This window comes from Rhineura floridana, chromosome 11 (assembly GCF_030035675.1).
Source record: "Rhineura floridana isolate rRhiFlo1 chromosome 11, rRhiFlo1.hap2, whole genome shotgun sequence".
NCBI classification, from domain to species: Eukaryota; Metazoa; Chordata; class Lepidosauria; order Squamata; family Rhineuridae; genus Rhineura; species Rhineura floridana.
The window spans coordinates 33,242,485-33,258,912 of record NC_084490.1 but is presented as its reverse complement, the minus strand read 5'-3'; the positions used below and the strand labels follow the sequence as shown (position 1 = coordinate 33,258,912).

Here is a 16,428-nt window from a genome sequence, read left to right as displayed (position 1 = left end):
ACTAACTGCAGCCCCCGGGTCAGGTTGTGCTGCATGGGGATTTCTGTGACCTTGGCTGACTGACTGCCAGGATTTTTTTAATTTTGGTTTTTGGTTAGGAATCCTGACTGGTTGTGGGATCACCACCACCTCAGTTCTACCCATTTGGCATCCTTCTTCTTTATATCCTCAAAACAAATAGAATTAATACAATGACCTCTGTGTACATTGCATGTAATATTATACATGTAATATTAAAAGAAAAATCCCTGGATGACAATCTCCTTTAAAATATTTTTCCTTCCGGTAAAGGCTAAATGCATAAGGGCAGGAAGGGACCACTCCTGCTAGCCATGATCCTCAAGCCATGTGTCCCAACAGCACTGTCCTCTGTGCTTGAACATTCAGCACAATGTCTAGAAAGGAAAGCAGGACACATGTAGAGCTTTATGTGTATAGGCTCTCCATTCCAGACATTGCACCAAAAGTGCAGATATTTAGAAGAGTGGCAGCATGGTACACAACATCAGGACGAGAAGCAGATTTCAGTTACCCCTCCACATGCTTCGTTTGTATGTAGGTTAATACACACCAAGGGTGGGGAACATTTTTCAGCCCAAGGGCCACATTCCCTTCTAGGCAACCTTCTGGGTGTCAATTTTCAGGGCTGGTCAGGGCCAAATGGTAAATGTGAATGTTAGTTTTGTGAAGTAGACTAGTTTCTATACACTCACACATCTCTCTAGCCCAGTCTTTCCCAACCAGTTTGCCTCCAGATGTTGTTGGACCACAACTCCCATCTTTCCTGACTATTGGCAATGCTGGCTGAGGCTGATGGGAGTTGTGGTCCAACAACATCTACAGGCACACTGGTGGGGAAAGGCTGCTCTATACCCTCCCTCCAGACAAGCAAGAAGTAGTGTTAGAGTTCAAGGACATGCTCAAGTCAGGCAAAAACACTCAAGGGGGGTTGTAAAGCTGAGGTTGGGGGTGATTGTACAGTATATGTGGCCTGGGGAGAGATCCAAATGAGGCCTTGGAGGGCCAATCTTTCCTCTGGGACTGAGGTTCCTCATCCCTGACATATAGGAAACTGTCTTATACCAGGCAAAATCATTTCTTCATCTAGCCCAGTATTCTCTACACTGGCTGGTAATGGGTTTCTAGAAGAGGCCTCTCCGATTATCTCCTGTGTGTGCTGGCAAGCTGCAATCCATGCTCCCACACTAGACATAGGCTGTCCATGCTGAGTTCTCATCCAAACCATCCCCTGCACCATCCTACAGTTATTTACATCAGGGTGTTCCCACTTGATCTTGTCGTGTACCAATTGACTATACCTGTGTTCAGCTGCTCATGAGAAAGAGTCTACATGTGTTGATTTCAAAGATCACCCTGAAAAAAGTGATTTGCTCATGTGCCGATTTGCTCCAACGTTCTCTCCGGTAGCTTTGACCATGTGCACCTTTCTCCCCAAGGACAACCTCTCCATATCACTCTGCTATTCACCACAGCAACTGCTGACAACTAGAAATGGGATCAAGTGGATGTGTCAATTGAAGGATACCTGGGTTAGGGAAGTTAAGCAGAGTGTAGAGAGAGGGATAGAGCTAGGATAATGAAGTTGATGGGTCAGCTTGGGGGTAGGAAATAAGAAAGAGTAAAGGAACAGAATGGTGGTGGTGGGGATGCTATGAGTTTGAAGGAGAGCTTCTGCATGCTGGCACTTTGGGGCTGGGAAATGAGTGAGCTTGAGGGAAGGCAGGAGAAGACAGAAACTGGAGCACTAGCAAAGGGGAAAAGACTGGGAATCTGAAGTACAGTTTTTATGTGACAACATCTAAGAGTTTGCAGTACAATCCTAGCCATGTCTGCTCACTAGATTTGGTTTCCTGGTTCCTGTTCCCTTCCCTCAAGCAGGCACCTCATCATCTCTGAGTCCACAAGGGATGACACACCCAAGCTCCATTTCAGACATGTAGTTTTTCTTCTTCTTTTTCTCTCTTCTCTAGCTCTTTTCCTCACCTCCTCTCAAGCTCACATGTCAACTCTGATGTTTCAGTATCCTAGCTTTATCCTTTCCCTCTCTAACTGTCCCTCATAGTTGGTGTGCCCATTTAATCTCCTTTCTGGTTGGCAGTATCTGCTGAATAGTGACTCGGAGCGGCTGCTCCTGGGCACAAGACTGCACACAGAGCCGCATGGAGAGCGTGCAAGGACAGACCAACGCATGAGCGAAACAGGGATTAGCTACAAGTGGTGTTTTTTAAAATGAATACATGTACATAATAATAATATAATAATAATAAATTTTATTTGTGAGTCACCTATCAGTCCGAGTTAACGGACACTCTAGGCGATGTACAACAATATAAAATACATATACAAGTTAAAACCACAATCATCAATTCATCTAAAACATCCTTCAATTAATAATCATAAAAACTAATCCCCCCCAGAAATCCTATAGGGCTGCCTGAATAGCCAGGACTTTAAGGCTCGGCGAAAACTCATCAGGGAGGAGGCATGTCGAAGATCAAAAGGAAGCAAGTTCCAGAGGGTGGGGGCCACAATCAAAAATGCCCTCTCTCTGGTCCGCACCAGCCTAGCTGTTTTGACTGGTGGGACCAGGAGATGGTCTTGTGAGGCTGATCTTGTCGGGCGCATAATTGGTGATACTGGAGGCATTCCTTCAGATAAACTGGGCCGAAACCGTATAGGGTTTTAAAGGTCAACACCAACACCTTGAATTGGGCCCGGTAAACAACTGGTAATCAGTGTAGGTCTACCATCACTGGAGTAATATGATCCTGGCGGCGGCTATGCTTAATCAAGCGTGCCGCCGCATTCTGTACCAGCTGCAATTTCCGGACCATTTGCAAGGGTAACCCCATGTAGAGCGCATTACAGTAGTCTAAGTGATAGGAGACCAGGGCATGTATCACTCGAGGGAGCAGATGCATAGGAAGGTAGGGTCGCAGCGTCTGTATCAGATCTAATTGATACCAAGCTGCCCAGCTCACTGCCGAAACCTGAGCCTCCATGGACAGCTGGGAGTCAAGAATGACTCTTAGGCTGCAGACCTGGTCCTTCAGGGGTAATCTCACCCCATTAAGCACCAAGTCTATATCTCCTAACCTTCTCTTGTCACCCACAAGCAACACCTCGGTCTTGTCGGGGTTTAGTGTCAGCCTGTTCGCTCCCATCCATCCACTTACGGACTCCAGGCACTTGGACAAGGTATTCACAGCCAACTCTGGTGAGGACTTAAATGAGAGATAGAGCTGAGTGTCATCCAGATATTGGTGACACTGCAGCCCAAAACTCCTGATGATGGCTCCCAGCGGTTTCACATAGATGTTGAATAGCATGGGGGAGAGGATAGAACCCTGTGGCACTCCACAATTGAGAGGCCAAGGGTCTGAAACCTCATCCCCCAATGCCACCCGTTGATGCCTGTCTGAGAGATAGGAACGGAACCACCGTAAAACAGTGCCCCCTATTCCTAATCCCTCCAGGAGATTTAAAAGGATACCATGGTCGATGGTATCGAAAGCCACTGAGAGATCCAGGAGGACGAGGAAGGTATATTCTCCCCTATCCAACGCCCTCCTCATATCATCCACCAGAGCGACCAAGGCTGTTTCAGTTCCATGTCCAGTCTTGAAGCCCGATTGGAATGGATCTAAATAATCTGCTTCATCCAAGTGTGTCTGTAGCTGTTTGGCCACCACTCGCTCAATCACCTTGCCCAAGAATGGTAAATTAGAGACTGGGCAAAAGTTATTCAACTCTTGGGGATCCAAGGAGGACTTTTTCAACATGGGCTTTATCACTGCCTCCTTGAGGGCTGATGGCATTGCACCCTTTTCCAAGGATGCATTTACCACTGCCTTGATCCCTTCGCCCAGCCCCTCTTTGCAGCTCATAACGAGCCACGAAGGGCAAGGATCAAGCAGACAGGTGGTTGGCTTTACAGTAGAGAGCACCTTGTCCACTTCCTCAGAGGGAAGAGGCTGAAACCAATCCCACCGGACCAGAATGCAACTGGCCGACTCTGGCCCACTACTTGTATCCACGGCGTATGGAATCATGCTCTTCAGAAGCTCGATTTTATCAGCAAAGTGTTTGGCAAATGTGTCACAGGAGGCTTTAGAATGTTCCATGGGTTCCTGAGCAACTGGACCGACCAGGCTTCGGACCACTTGGAACAACCTCCTGGGACAACACTCTGCTGACGTAATAGAGGCAGCAAAGAATTCCCTCTTTGCTGCCTTTGTTGCCACCTGGTAGGCCGCTATTGCCACTCTAACCAGTGTCCGATCGTCTTCGGCGCGAGATTTCCGCCACCGGCGTTCTAGTCTTCTCACCTCCTGTCTCAGACCCCACAACCGTGGTGTCTACCAGGGTGCTATCTGAGCTCTATTCAGGGGGAGAGGACGTTTCGGAGCCACCCGGTCTACCGCCCTAGTAATCTCCCTGTTCCACTCCATTACCAGGGTTTTGACCGGGCGTCCTTCAGTCAGCTCCAAATCACCCAGCGCATTCAGGAATCCCTTAGGCTCCATCAGGCTTCTGGGGTGGACCATCCTAATAGGTCCTTGTCCCCTGCGGAGGGTGTGCGGCATTGAGAGGTCTATCTTCACCAGATAGTGATCTGACCATGACATGGGGTTAGAAGAAACAGCCCCCATTTTCAGAGCACTTCCCTCCCCTCCCGAGACAAACACAAGGTCAATCGCATGACCGGCTACATGGGTGGGCCCTATATTACTCAGGTGCAGTTCCCAAGAAGTAACGGTTTCAATGAAATCCGAGGGGCTCCCATGAGAGCGGTCTCAGCGTGCACATTGAAGTCCCCCAAAACCAATAGGTTAGGGGAGAACAACCGCACGTCTGAGACCACCTCGAGTACCTCGGTCAGGGAGTCTGTCGTGCAGCGGGGTGGGCGGTACACAAGCAGAATCCCTAAACTGCCCTTTGGGCCCAACCTCCAGTACATACAATCAACAAACTAGGTCTTGTGAAGAGGGGGTCTGGTGAGAACCAAAGACCCTCGATAGATAACTGCCACTCCCCCTCCCCGCCTACCAATCCTTGGCTGCTGTGCATATTGGAAACCGGCCGGACACATGGTCTCAAGTATGGGAGCTGAGGCCTCATCCAGCCAGGTCTCCGTAATACACACCAGGTCTGCGTTCTCATCCATGATCATATCATGGATGAGCGATGTTTTCTGAACCAGAGACCTGGCATTACACAACAGCAGTCGAAGGTTAGATGGAGTCCTGCATCCCCTAGTTAACTTCTGGTTGTGGACAGGCCCAGAACAGGGGATGGATATAACGCATCTATCCCTTGTTCCCCTAAACTGGTGTGGCCTGCCACCCACACCTCTCCAGGATCTGCTGCCTAGCCTTATGATATCATGGCTCCCCACCCTTCCCACAGCACCTGCCTCCGATCAACACATGTCCCCCTCCCCGTCTGCCGATCAGGCAGGCCCCCCACCCCAATCAAAATATATAAATTGCCCGTATCTTTCTTGCTCCAAGGTTGGCTCGCCTGCAGCTGGTAAACCTCTTCTTCTTGCCTCTTGTCATTCCCGGGTCTCCACTGCGGCTCTTCCCTGTCCCGCACAACAGTTATCTCCACTCCCCGCCGCCTTTCCAGCATGCCAGTGACTCCGTCTCCTAATCGCGGCCAAAAACAGCCAAAGCACCTTGTCCTCTTCTCCCCTTCTCAGTCCTGTTCTTCCATCGCGATGGGGGGCATCACTAATGTCACGGCCTCTGCCCCTCTCCACCATAGACAAAGGACACCGAGAAACGAAGCAGGCCACGTAAATGCACCCAGCGCCGCGGTCCAGGCTCGCCGCACCACATCTGCCACCAGCCACTCCCCCGCCCGAACAGGAGGCACCCCAAGATCACCAAAGGGGCACCGCCCCCAGAGGCAGCCAAGCGGTGGCAGCGGGGAGGCACAAGCTGCGGCTGAGAACACAGGCCGCAATGGTGGTGATGCAGAAGAAATGAGTCGCAGCGGGAAGCACAGACCACAGCGGAGCGGCGAGGAAGACACGGCCGCAGCGGGAAGCACAGACCACAGCGGCGGCGATAGAGACGATACGGGCCGCAGCAGAGGGCGCAGGCCGCAGCGGCAGCGACAGAGATGACAGAGCCGCAGCAAGGAGCACAAACTACAACGGCGAAAGCACAAGCCATGGCAGGAAGCACAGGCCGTAACGGCGGCGGCAGACACGGCACGGAGAGCGCAGCAGAAAGCGCAGGCCACAACGATAGAAACAGCATGGGCCGACATGGGCCGCAGCAAGGAACACAGATCGCAGCAGCGGCAACAAAGAGGCAACAAAGAGGCACAGGTCGCGACGAGGACACAGCGGCTGTGGCAGCAGAGAAGGTACGAGCGGGGGGGGATGTTAATTCGTCCTATGTATCTCTCTCGTCAAGCCCCGAAGTAGATGGTAAGCTTGCTCCTTGGTTGCAGATTCTACAGCGTTTTTACTGCCAGTACCACACCTCCTCAACCACCCCACACACCAAGTTACAGAGGGCAGAAAGGGGTGGACATCTAAAATAGGGAGACAGGAAGATCTTACACAAATCCATTCAAGTCCCAAAAGGATGTTAAAAGATGTTAAAAAAGATAAAAACGGCGGAGCTCTAATCACAATATCCTCCTCCTAAGAAGCTATTTTTACTATGTACACACTTTCTCATGAGCAGCTGAGCATATATACAGACAACTTGTACACAGGTAACATATAATGTTTAAACACCCTTGGTGTCCTAGCTAGGGATGCGAGAGATGTTTGATTCAGTTGCATTTCAAGGAGAACCTTCCTAATTCTAACTTCCAGAAATATACATGAATTGAAACAGAGCCATTCCTCAAAAGTCACACTTCTCTGAAGCCAAGTAACAAGTACAAAAATGCATGTACAAAAGTAAAGTGTGCATAAAACACATATATTAGTGAAAATAATATACAAAATGCATTATATCAGGGAAAATGCACTTTCCAAAAACATGTATAGTATATTAGGCAAAATTGCATTCAAAATGAGTATATTAGGAGAATTTCATTCTCAAATGCTGATGAATTTTCATGAGGACTTTTTCCCCAAAAAAAGAACTGCAAACTGATGTGGTAATGTGGAGAACTAAACTTAAAACTGGAATTTAAGACTAGGATTGAGAGTCATTTAAATCTATGAGGTTTCCTGGGTAGATATTATAGGATTGTACTTTTATCAAGTTAAAAAAATATTACATTGTGTGTTTTCATTGTCATTCAGTTATGACCCCCATCTATGGAACATTAACAAATATTTCGGCAAAAAGAGTCTTTCTTTGGGGCCAGGTGGAAAGATATGGTAGAAAGGATTACATCATTCTTTACATTTGGCTTTTGCCACATGGCTCAAAAGCATTCATTACCAGTCTTTTGATTAAAAAAGCACCTTACTTTAAACACTACTGTTAACTGTACAGCAGATTTCAAACATGAGTTTGAATACAACTAGTACACAAGGTGTCACCATGAGCTAGTATAACAAACTATGTACACCGAAGGGGACTATCTTGAGGGACAATGACTGCTATTAGTCACATATTTAGGTATAGTTAAGCCTGCTGGCACAATTCAACCATGCATATTCAGAAGAAGTTATTAACATATTCAGTAGGAGTTACTGCAAGGGAAATGTTTATAGTGTTGGCCTGCAGGCATTTCATTTTAGTTAGACATTGTTCTCCCAGGGGTCTGGCAGAGGTTCATAGGGATTCAGACAAAGCAATGAACGCACCAGAAAGTTCCTCTATAACATATTTCATTAGAGGATAAACCATATAGAATAAGAGGGGAGGAAACAGATATACAGACTCACATCACTTCTGTTGCTGAGAAAGCCCTGCAACAGCACAAACATAGTCTCAGCATGCCACAACACACATCAAAATCCTGGTCCATGGTGAGGTTCACCATGGAAGGGGTCTGTAGGGTTTGTGTACGTTCTGACCACCATTGACCACAATGTAAGCTGCCTATTAATCACACTTGGCACTGGTAGCTCACTTAACTTGGCTCAAGACACCTGACTAGATTCAAACACAAGTAAAGGGCAAGGGTGCAGCAAAGACTTAAGCATAAAGGAGGCTTATTGTATGCATCATTTCCTAACCTCCTTGCCATATCTTGTGCATGGTTCCTGTACGGATGTGGAAAGGGGAGTCATTATTATCTAGCACTAACTTGACACTTCTTATGTATATAAACAAATAGATAAATATGAAAAGACAGAGCTACTGACACCATGCTTGTCCCTTTCAGATGCACTTCATTGTGTCAAGTGCCCAGAAGATCAATATCCAAACAAGAACAAAGACAAATGTATTCAAAAAGTTCTAAACTTACTTACCTATCATGAGCCTTGGGGGATCATTTTGGTTTCCCTTGCTATTTTCTTTGCTGTATTAACAGTTTGGGTGATACACGTTTTTCTCAAGAGCTGGATTACTCCCACTGTCAAAGCCAACAACCAGAACCTCAGCTCTGTTCTGCTCATCTTCATCCTGTTTCGCTACCTTTCTTCCTTGCTACATTTCCTTCATTGGCAAAGCTGGAAAAATGAGCTGTCTGTTCCATCAAACAGCATTTGGCATCATTTTCTCTGTTGTAGTTTCTTGTGTGTTGGCAAAAACCATCATTGTGGTTCTAGTTTTCCTGGGCACAAAGCCAGGCAACAGGATGAAGAAATGGTTAGGACAAAAAGTGGCCACCTCCATTGTTCTTTCCTGCTCCCTTATTCAAGTGTGTATTTGTACTGTGTGGCTGTCCACCTCTCCTCCCTTCCCAGATGTTAACTGGGGCTGGTTACAGGGACCATACAACTCCCCTGTTACAAAAGCTCCACTGGTTGCCACTCTGTTTCCGGACACAATTCAAAGTGCTGGTGATGGCCTATAAAGCCCTATACGGCTTAGGTCCAGGCTATCTCTCAGACCTTATCTCCCTATATGAGCCTGCCCGGGCCCTGAGATCCTCAGGAGAGGCCTTTCTCTCAATACCCACATCCTCACAAGCACGACTAGTGGATGTAAGATAGGGCCTTTTCGGTGGCTGCCCCGAGGCTTTGGAATTCCCTTCCTAGGGAGGCAAGAATAGCCCCCTCCTTGCAGTCCTTCAATTGTCTAGCAAAGACGTTTTTATTCTAACAAGTCTTTGGAACTGAAAGCTGTTAAGGACAGGACTTGAAGGGTGCTGCATTGCTATTGTCTAACTGTATTATTTTAAACTGAGTTTGAATTATTTTAACTGTATGTATGAATGATTTTAATACTGTAAATAATTTAATTCAATTTTAATTTAGACTTTTGTATGTTTTTAATTATATGTGTGCTTTTATCTGGAAGCCACCATGAGTTCTAGTTTTGGAAAAAGGGCGGGGTAAAAATAATGATAATAAATAAATAAATACTGTGTGGCTGTCCACCTCTCCTCCCTTCCCTAATGCTGACATGTACTTACAGGCTGGGCAAATCATACTGGCATGTAATGAAGGGTCTCTTTCAGTATGGCTCTTTTGATATTCTTAGCCCATTAATTTAAGTAGAATTTTTGTGTCCTTCCACGAGGTATCTTAAAATCCAGGTAAAAACAGAGTTCCTTTGGTCAAAGATTCACGGTATAGAAGTTGAGACCTTCTTCCAAACTGGATTAAAAGCTGAGAAAATAGACAACGTACTAAGAAAAGGTCTGAAATTAATGTAGCTCATCACAGTCAATTTGTTCTCTAAATCTGAATCTCCTGGGGAGTGACTTATAGGGGCAATGTCTTTCGTATGAGACACACAGTTCTATATATATATCTTAAAGCATTGACTTCCAAGGATTACAATGGGAGGTCTATTAAATCTAGTTAATGTATCAGTCGGATCTAGATTTAGGGGATAATTCACACACAGGCTGCTGACAAGCAGGGCTTTGTGGAGCAGCTAAGCCACCATTGCATCTGCACAGAGGCTGGAACAGAATGATCACTATGCCAGCCCGGAATTGGTACAGCAATTGGGACCAATGCCATTGCTTGAGAGCAGTGAAATCATCTTGGGATCCAATAAAATCTGGGTGATATCAGGCCCTCTCCCTTCTTGCCTCTGGAAGGACTCCAGTTTAGGGTCTGCCACTGGCTGTTGCTGCTAAGGATCCAACTGTTGGCACTCCCACCTCCATATTTGGCAGGCAGTAGGAGGAGTGCCACACTGACAAACAGAAGGAGAATGGTTTAGTTGGCATAGGTTGATGGAAGGACAACTCCATCCAATCTAAACCCTCACCCAGCCTAGTGCAAGATAATTGTAGCTTACAATTACAACTGTATGCTATTTGAACTTAGCTCCCACTAAAATGAAGTTATGATTAGCTTGCTCCATTGATTTCAGTGGGTATTAACTTAATCTTAGTCTGGATTCAACCCATAATATGTGTGCAATTTGCAACTTAACCCCCCCTACAAAACTATTTCTTAATTTCTAAACAAGTTTCTTAACTAATCCTCAGAGGATTGTTACATGACTACAGGAATAAAACCTCTCATGGGTGCATAGAAGGTGAAATAATTAATAGAATGGATTTGTCAAATGGAAAGGTAAGGACATTTGGCATCTTTTCAGCCTCTTTGGAGATGGAGAGTACTAATATGAACCAAAGTTGTCTTCCTAGGCATTTATTGCAACAGAATCAAGTAGGCAGTGTTGGGTTGTACATTATTATCCTCACCATCATCGGCATTATTATTATTATTTGCAGCATCAAGAAAGAATCCTCAAATTGTAAGATAACTTTTCAAATTTAATGAATTGGTATTAAACTTTAGTAATACTACTACTAATAATAAATAATTTATCACAGTTAAAGAAAACCTTGTGTAAACTAGATGGAAGTTTCCATATATTTGTGTATTTAGGGTTTGATTTCATAAATCTGAGATTCTTCAGTTCTTCTGTTAGAGATTCCACAAAAACATATTTGGAATATCAGAAGAGATTCTCAGTGTTGATTACACCATCCTTCCTTCTTTGATTTGTAAAGGTAAACATCAAAAATCCTGCCATGGGATGGTGTCTTTATCATCAGATTATATTTATAGATTAATATGGAGTTTTTAGAAATTGCTTGAGAGATACTGCATTAGGGCTGCTTTCACACTGCACTTTATTCCATTATTCTGGTGATTTCTTACCTGGTAATTTGTGCATTATATTTGATCTTTCACACAATGCACAAGCTAGCTCCAGAATTCTAGTGGAATGTAGTGGAAGTTTAGCGCTAATTTCCATGATAAAGGATACCAGAAATAATCTGTTAGCCAGGCTGGGAACCGGGAAGATTGCAGGAATAAGCTGCAGCTGCTCACGTGACAGGCATCCCAGCATGCAGTGCGTTCTCACCCTTTAGTCATGCCGGGGGGTTGCCTGACAAACATTGTACCGGTATTCCAGCATCAGCGCAGATAGCGTCAGCATTTCCCACACATACCCCTGTCTTGATACAATACAGTAAAACAATTTAAAAAGTCAGATCCTAAAGGGAGAGGGCTTGCACGGTGATGGGATGAGATCTTAGACCTCCTACACAGTGGGGAACAGTGTGCATGCGTGAAGGACGTAAACAAGCCATGTGAAAGACAGTTGTGCAAAATGCTGGTATATCAGCTGAAAAAGCTGATATTTCTTAACAGGTACTGCAGTGTGAAAGGGATTTTAGAAATTGGGACAAAAGCACTAGCTTTTTAATCCATTAAACTAATGCAATCAGCCCCCATGTGTGAAAGAAGAGAGACATGGGATTGGATACACCAGCCCCTCCCAATATAGCAGTGTAGACCACGGGTAGGGAAAGGTGACTCTGTAAATTTCAGTTTCTCTCAGTTTCTCAGTTCTCCGCATGTCCGTATCATTTCACAATTTTTTTAAAAAAAATCCTCATGAAATTTTATCCACATTTTAGTGTGAATTTCTCCCAGTGTAGACAATTTTGTATGCATTTTGCCTAATATACTCATGTTTTACTGAGCATTCCACCAACTTCATATGCATCCCCCTCAATAAAGAGCTGGCTACCATAGGTTCAAGAGTACAATATTTCTGTATGCTATTTTCACATCTCTGCATTTTTATGCACACTTTACCCTAGTATATGCATTTTGCACACAATACCTTGCGGAGGAACTGCACTGCAAAATTCAGAGATGTGTGACTTTTGAAGGATGGATGTGTTTCAGTTCGCATATTGTTTTGGAAAGTGTGAATTAGGTAGGTCCAGCTTTAAATGTGAACAGAATTGAACTTTCCCCCCATCCTTAATCATGGGGCTCTTTTTGTATACATGTTTAGGTTTGAGGGCTTTTTCAGATTCTGGTGCTCCTGGTTGTATTATTGCTTCCCTCAAAATCCCAATGTGGAGCAAGCCAGTCTGCAGGTTTCATCATACCCTTGTCAGCTGGGTTATTCAATACACATGGATGGTCATGCTTTGGAGACATAAATCCTCAAAATATAAACAGCATAATATGTGACAGACAGCATACTACTATATTTCTGTATGTGCATATGTCTAATCCTTACAGTCTTCCAAAATCCTTGTATTCTTTTTTCTTTTTTCGGGGGGGGGGTGTTATGAGATCATGCATATGCAAGTAAAGCTATATGCACATATGACTCCATCATATGAAGTGTCCACGAAGTGGGACTTTAGCACAGCAGCAACCCCACTCTGCTTATGGAACAGTTAGTGTGTGAACCAGCCTTTAGACATTTCTGGCTCTAAAGCAATGCGTGCACGTTTCTCCCTCTTCCATATCAAACTTGGTGACTCTAAAAATGTTGCTCATGGAGATGAATGGAACTTTCCTGAGACTCATGTTTACAATAGAATTCATCAGCTTCAAACATAAATTTCATATGAATCTCTCTCAATAAAGAGCTGACTATGAACTGGCTCTTCTAAAGGACATAGGAAGAGCCCTGTTTATTCATATGGAGAATATGTCAAATTCAGCATTCAATTTCTGGTTTGGCATTCAATACCCAGTAAGTCAACAAGAGAGAAGGCAACAATTCTCCCCAAATATTCATTTCCAGCACTGGATGTTTAACTGTGTGGTTATTCTGAACATGGAGTTTAAATTAGGTATCCTAGTTTTTAATTAATAGACCTAGGACTTATCCTCCATTTATCTACCAATAGTGAATAAGGGTGTGCATTAATTCTGTGTGCAGCCTGGACAACAAGGCAAATGAGGGTGATTTGGAGGTAGATTGTGGACTTAAAGTATGTGCATAAAGTTAACAGCAAGACCATTTCCTTACCCTTCTTCTTTTCTGAGAAACAAAAGCAATCCGACTGGGAAAACACCCAGACCTCAAGACTGCTGGGGCGGGGGGGGGAGTCTTTTTTTAGATTCCCATTAAAATCAAAGGGAACAAAACAGAACTTCAGATTTAACATATCAGAGTTGGCCCCAAATAGCAAATAGAATCAGAACAACTGTTTTGGATCCAAAAGAGCTGCCTCCAAACACTATAAATACAGATACATGATGCATCTTGTGGTCACTGCACACCTCTCATGAATATGGCTGATAAGGTCTCTCTACCTCCCTTGTTTCTATATTTTCCTCATGCATTGTTTCCTAGGAAATAAGATGTTCCAAAACATGGAGAAAGGTAATAAGACTATTGTGACTGAATTCATCCTTCTGGGATTTCAGACCGTTCACTCTGTTGAGATTCTGATCTTCATCACCTTCTTCTTTGTGTATGCATTGACCATTACGGGTAATGTCACACTAATTATACTGGTACTTACCAATCACCATCTTCAATTGCCCATGTATTTTTTCTTGAGTAATCTCTCATTCCTGGAGCTCATGATCACTTCAACCGTTATGCCTAAGATGCTAATAAATATAATCACAGGAAAGAAGAACATCTCTTTTGTGGGCTGTCTTACTCAGTCATTCTTCTATTTCCTTATGGGCTCAACTGAATTTTTCATCCTGGCTGTAATGTCCTTTGACCGTTACGTTGCAATATGCTACCCCCTGCGCTATGCATCCAGTTTGAACAGCAAAGCCTGTTTCCAGCTCCTTCTGGGGTCATGGGTTGGTGGTTTCTTGATTATTCTAGTTCCCAGCATTGTGACAGCTGGTCTACCATTCTGTGGCCCAAACATTGTCAACCACTTCTTCTGTGACAGTGCCCCCTTACTCAAGCTTGTCTGTGGTGACACATCATTGGCTGAAACGGTTGATTTGGGGACTTCTTCCATATTGCTTTTGGGTTCACTTCTCGTAACAGTTGTGTCATACATTTACATTATTATTGCTGTCCTGAAGATACCATCAGCACAAGGGCGACAAAAGGCCTTCTCAACCTGTGTGTTTCTCATATCACTGTGGTAACATTGTACTATGGGAGCTCTATCTTCATTTATGTCCATCCCACTAAAGGGAACATTCTGGATTTCAACAAAATAGGCACTGTACTGAACACAATGGTGACACCCATGCTAAATCCTTTCATATGCAGTCTGAGAAATGAGAAAGTGAAGGATTCCCTTAGAGTTATCTTCAATCAAAGAAAACTAATTCTTAAGAAATAAACTGAACATGCAGCAAAATCCAGCAAAGGGATTTTAAGATCCGGTAGCTTCAGTGGGAGAGAGTCAGCATAGACTAGTGTGTTGGACTTAGATTATGGAGACCAGGTTCAAATCTTCACCTAGCTAGGCAGCTCACTATATGATATTGGATCATTTAATTCCTGCCAGCCTTACCTACCTCCAAAGGTTGTTGTGAAAGGTAAATGTGACCATCCGTGTATGTGTACCTTCTAACCTCTAGAATGCCCTGGGAGATGACTGAAAGTGGCTTTTCAAAATGTAATAAATAAATAGGTTTTTTTAAGCCAACTTAAAGAGTGCTTTATTTGACTGGATAATGTTCTTCATAATTTGAGGGTTTTTTTGCGTTCTTTTAAGATACAAAGTGTTATTAACTAGAGTTATATGCACATTCTTCATTGGAGTACTAATTCTAATTATATGAAAATGAACAAAAGTCTTAAAGTATCATCATCTATACTAAGTGTAAATTCAATTCTCTGAGTGATATTCCTTTTGGAGTCAAAGAGGCATCAACCATGAAGGTTTCAGCAGGCTTGGAGGAACCCCAATATTTGCAGAAGTGCCAAAAAAGAGTAAAAAAGAAAAATAAAACCCAATGGGATCTAAACATTCTCAGCTGGGATGGAATGTTGATGTCTGCTAGGAGGAGAGAGGAAAATTGAAAACCAAGAGGAAGTAGGATGGCTTATTGTCTGGAATACTGAAGACACACATTCTCCAATACAACATTTTGTGGATGGCCCTTTGTTATTATACAGCCATGAGAGTGGCTCTGTACTATAGCCAGCATGGATTTTTCACATTCTGCCATGTTAAATTGAAAACACCACCCATGACATTCTGCTGCTTCCCATAAGCTCATTTCAAACAAAACTCTTACAAAATGTATAGTCCTGAACTCAGAATCACTTGCTTAACAACATCTAAGTTTTCATGAAGATGCACAAAACATTCAGAGAGAATCCAGAGTTCAAAGTGTAAAACAAAGGGGGGGATCCAGATCCCTGCTCGACTTTTTTGTCAGTGGTTTCATAATTATTGAAATTAATTAAAAATCAGCCATGTTCATAGAGTACCTGTTCCTATTACTGACCTTGCCCCATACGCTGACCATCATTGTCTGCAGTTTAAAAGTTTTTTAAAAAAAGAATGACTGATTTTTTATTTAAGAAAATTAACATTGAGGTGTATGATAGAGCAGGCATACTCAGTAAGAACCAGCTGCCAGTGTTCTAAAAGTCAGACTGTTTAGCTTGGCTAATCAGGGTGACACACCCATGCTAGACATGTATTCTACTTCTACATTTATTCTAAACAGTCATGGCTTCCGCCAAATAATCCTGGGAAGTGTAGTTTGTGAAGGCTGCTGAGAGTTGTTAGGAAGCGTAGTTCGTTAGAAAGCTGCTGAGAGTAGTTATTTCCTTGACAGAGCTCCAGTGACCAGAGTGATTTAACAGTCAGCCCCTCTTCCCAGAGAGTTCTGTTAGCTGCAGCTCTGTGGGGGGAATAGGGCATCTCCTAGCAACTCTCAGTACCCTTCCCAAACAACACTTCCCAAGATTCCTTCATGGAAGACATGACTGTCTAAAGTGAAATAAAACTCTGGTATGGATGTGGCCAGAGACATCTTTGGTTTAAACTGGGTGGGAGATTACATGTATCTGCTATTGAATAAAAAGGTGGGAGAAGACCCCCAAAATAATGATACTGTTAACAATGTTTTCCTTTTGGAAAGGAAAG

The 16,428-nt window shown here is 43.9% G+C and overlaps 1 pseudogene; it reads left to right on the top strand.

Annotated features, from left to right (window-relative positions):
• Nucleotides 1-6,150: 6,150 nt before the first annotated feature.
• Nucleotides 6,151-14,664, top strand: LOC133367836 (olfactory receptor 6M1-like; annotated as a pseudogene).
• Nucleotides 14,665-16,428: the final 1,764 nt, after the last annotated feature.